We start from the raw sequence: 4879 nt of genomic DNA on the forward strand, positions 1-4879 counted from the left end.
GTTTACTCCACCCACCTATGTTCTAAGCTATGAGCCCAAGCAGTTTGTTTATTACTTAACCAATGAAATCAACAGATTGATATATGACACTCCCACATCAGAAACCCAACTAAAAGAACATAGCATATCACTTTTTTTTAAAAGGGTAAATAAAAATTTGGGTTCGATGAAAATGTAAGAATTATCTAGTAATAAGCCTGAGTTATTGTCCAAGCATTTATAATTAATATTAAGCCTCTGTGTGGTACTTGGGAGCATCTTTAGGGACAGAAACTTCTGCCTTCAGGTCTTCCCTCTGGAAGGGCAGTCAATGTTCTTAACTGTTAATCAATCTTTCCAGAAAGAAATTACTTTAAAAACAAATTATTAAATTTAATGTAAATAATTATGCATTTTCCATCATAGCTTATTAAAGAGTCAAAACAAATAAAATATACCTCATCGCAGAATAATTCAAGTCAGAAAATGACATTAAAACCCTGGGATAAGGAATTTTAAGGCCATGACAGGCTAATAAGTGCCCTTCCTTTATGTGAAAACACCCAGATGACAAAGAGCAGAATTACTTGGCAATAGTTTGTAGGCAAGCAGTAAATTAGGTTAATGGTCTGAATTTACGTAATATAAACATTGGCCAATAACACACTTTCCTTCTAAGATGTGACAGAGATTTGAAATGTTGCTGCTTGTTCGCCAGGACAAAGGTCATAACAGCATTCCACCATTTCTGATTCAGGAACAGTAGTAGTGTGACTTCAATGCTTTTGTTTCCTAATTGGTTTTAAAGGATAATTTCAAGAAACTCTAGTGAAATTGTCAAATTAATTTAAAAGCTGAGAGCAGTTGAGAATTTATATTTTCTTGGCTAGGAGATTATTTATGATCAAACAAATTAAATATAATAAATGCAATAAAATGTATAGTTTCACGCTGATATTCTTGTTTTATTAATTTTAATTTTTGGTAACGTCAGATAAGATTGTTTAAAATGGAGAATTCATGTTATTGTTGACATACTAAGACATGTTAACCGGGATAGCATTTTGTTATGACAGCCAACTGACAACAACTATGCTTATTTTTTCCTATAGCCAAAAGCAAGGAAGGCAGATTTTACATTTGACTCAAGTCAAGATAATCATTCTAAATACAAAATAGCTTTTACCTTAATAATCCCCAAATGACTTGCAACTTTAGCAAATTAAAGTTGCTTTTCTCATTTGAACTGAACATAGCTTTCAAATGAGAGTGCCAGGAGAGACTTTTTTATGATTGTGGAAAGAGAAACAAATCCTATGTAAATATTTCATTTTTATGTGTAATTGATAAATGATGATATATTGAGAATGTTAGGAAATGATGGGTTACAGAGACCTGAGGAATTTTAGCTTATTATTCCTCAGAGATATGGAAGTCAATGTTTATATCTAAAAACTAGAGCTAAACATGAGGTCTTCACTGCTTAGTACATTTTCTCAACCTAAAAATATTGTATGGATGCTGTTTGAAGATAAACAGGACTAAAATTTGTACAGTGCAATTATATTTAATGCTCCTGAATTATATAATTAGAAGTAATGAAAATTGAAAACATTATACCTTGTGTATCTTTTCACAATACAACATCTTCTACTTCTGAAGAGTTAAAAAAAGAATGCCTCACCACTCACAGAGGAGTGGATGACACTAACATTGATTCTCTTTTCATTTTTCTCTTTTCACTTATTGTAAACTATGCTTCAAAATCTTTATCAGACACAAGGAAGTTAGCTAGAATATCTGGAAAGTTAATTTCTCTTTACAATCATAAGATTTTTCTCAATTTTATAGTTGTCCCTATTCTTTATTAATAAGGAATCTAATATATTCTTAAATATTTTAATTCTAAAATATACTAGAAGAAAGATTATAAATTTATATGGGTAATTCAGATGAACAAAATCTTTTAAACTATGAGGTCATGAATAAAGGCAGATTGGAAAATAATATATTTTCTGTTTCTAAGTTTCCCTCATGACTCTAAAATTGTACCTCAAACTAGGTAGGCCAATATAAAATTGTAGCATCAGTTCATCAAATTAGAGTTGGCCATATTTCTATTCTAATGTTTGTTTTTGAGATGCATGCAATTGAGCTGTTGTTGCTCTGAGAACTAGTGTCTCAAGTCTCTTCTCAGCAATTATTTGTGACCCTGAGTGAGCTTTGACTTCCCCATGTCTACAGTTCTTCACTATAAAGTGGGTATTAGTAATTGTTTCATGACTCAGAGCTAGCTATCTCTCTGAGAACAATGCCAGGTATGTAATTAGCTTTTAGAAATGCTATCTTTTCAGCATTCTTAGTTTGAGCATGAGAAACCTATTAAGAGGTGAATGATAATGCATTTGGTTTATGACTGTACCTATTACTCCCAAAATAAATTTTGGTAACTGAATTATAGGTTTTGACTGCTGTACTGATCAAGTAAATAAAGACTTGCCAAGTTTGCACTTCACTAATTGATACGCGTGTAATTGCTGGGGGATTTTTAAAATGACTTAATTGCATCTCATTTCAGGATGTGTGCTTCTCCCCACAGTGTGTTGCCTATTTTGTGTCTCCAGTCCATGGAAGTAGAGAACAAGTTCTGAAAGCTGAAATTCTACACTCCTTTTTATCCTTGTTCCGTCCGTCTTCACCTTGCTTTTCAGTGCTTATGTCTCATCTGCAACCATTACTTAAGCTTACAGAACACTGCTGTGAAGTGTTTTAAACCATTTGATTTTTTCCCCTTTTCTTTCTTTGCAGCTATAGAGTTGAAGGTTTGGTGAAGCATTCAGAGAGTAGGAATTTCTTTTACTTTCACTATCTACTTATAAATAATCAATGGATTCTTAATTTTATTTATTTTGGGGGAATTGTACTTCATTTATTTTCTGGTTTGTTTTGAGACAGGTTTTCACTCTTGATTAGGCTAGCCTGAAATTCACTGTGTAGCCCAAGATGGCCTTAAACACATGACAATCCTTTGACTTTACCTATCCAAGTTCTGGTATTACTAATACATCCCTGAGCAATAACTTGTAATTTGGATGGATTTTTTTTGTATAAGATTTACTTTCTTGGCAATTTTATAAAGCTTTGGAAACTCAAAGCTCACCATTTCTTCTTTCTGAAACTCAAACTTTCTTTCATGGACACAGATGGATTCCTTACTGTTCGTCTGAGGATAATATTATGTTTTCAAGCAAAGTAAAAAAAAATAAATGATACCTTTTAAACAGACACTTTATTTTACTAAAGAAAACTCAGGATTAGAGTAGGCAATTACAATGTGCCCGTCAATCATGTAGGCTGACAGGTCTGTCTATGATTCTATTAGATTTTACCTCCTGACTTCCTTAGTGTTTCACTAATTATCTGCCTCTGAGTAAATCAGTAAAATGTCCTTGGCAAGTTATTTCCATGACTAAAGAGAGCTAAAGACTGTAGAGTCTTTAACCTTCTATGGAAATCAACTCATCTGTGCTTTTGTTGAAACAGATTTATAAATGGAACCCAAATATCAGATAAGAAATTCAAAGACTATGTATTTCCTTAAATTTTAATGTTACAAAGAAAGGATAATTTCATCTTTGTTAGTGTGAGGTGAAGTAATACAAATAGGTCAACTCCAAAATTTGGCTCAGTTTTAAAGATAACATAGATTGTTTTTAGTTTTGCTTATCACCTTTTTCAAATCACCATAGTTCCCATCTGTAGAAAACATCAAATCAATACTTTGCACCACACATTTCAGAGACACTTCTCATTCAGAAAATTCCCAAACCTGCATACTATAAGGATGAGATCCACCACTTATTATTCATGAGGAGCACCCATCAAGTATCCCTACTTTCATTAGGCAGCATTAGAAGAAGTCTTTGAAAAGGTGACCAAAGCAATTCCTACTCTGATATGGGATTCCCCTCTGTGTCCTGTAAATATGTTATAAAGAAGCTTGGTTAATAAAGAATCTTTTTCGATTCTTCGACCTATGACAAGACAGAAGAGAACTAGGTCAGAAAACTAAACCAAATGCAGGGAGAAAGAAGGCAGAAACAGGGAGATGTTATGTAGGAGCCAAAAGAGAAAAATGTTGGAATCTTACCAATAGGCCACAACTTTGTGGTGATACATGGATTAATAGAAATGGGTTAAGTTAAGATATAAGAGCTAGTTAGAAATATTCCTGGACCATTGGCCAAATAGTATTATAGTTAATATACTTTCTCTGTGATTATTTGGGTGTGGGTGGCTAAAAAATTTAATTGCAGCTTCTGTTTATACTACCCCAGCTGTTTGTGACTTGCCTACAAATGTCTCCTTATCATGGATTTGCTTTATGCCTAGGAGAGTCACTGTATTTCCCTTTCCAAACACCTGCTGTCCCAGGAGGGAATTCCTACCATCTTCCTCAGGGCTGACGTTTTACAGTGTTTGTGCATTGACTATGACTGCATGGAAGCTTGTAACTTAACTCATAGCACTTGTCATGCTCAGAAACCCTTAAATTTTCATTTATCAATTTGTTATTTACAAGAATCATTATTAGCAATACTTTTAATTCTTCTTAAAAATGAGAAAATCAGGCATCTTGCTTGCATGACTGGAGTTTTACATATTCTTAGATTATACTTGAGATCAAACCATGTAGAGTGAGAATATTTTAGATAATGTTTTAGGACTCATGGACTACGGACACAAATAGAAATAATTGTTAACAAATTAAAATCATTTATATATATTTATTTATTGAGAAATGCACACATATCTATGTATATATATACAAAACTATCAATCATTTCTCTCCTTTCTCTCTCTCTCTCTCTCTCTCTCTCTATATATATATATATATATA

The 4879-nt window shown here is 32.8% G+C and overlaps 1 protein-coding gene across 1 annotated transcript in view; it reads right to left on the reverse strand.

The window, feature by feature from the left end:
• The window catches only part of Lrp1b (LDL receptor related protein 1B), a 1800012-nt gene that overhangs the window by 1653971 nt on the left and 141162 nt on the right, over positions 1-4879 (reverse strand). The gene's annotated exons all lie outside the window — the stretch shown is intronic.

This window comes from Microtus ochrogaster, chromosome 4 (assembly GCF_000317375.1).
Source record: "Microtus ochrogaster isolate Prairie Vole_2 chromosome 4, MicOch1.0, whole genome shotgun sequence".
NCBI classification, from domain to species: Eukaryota; Metazoa; Chordata; class Mammalia; order Rodentia; family Cricetidae; genus Microtus; species Microtus ochrogaster.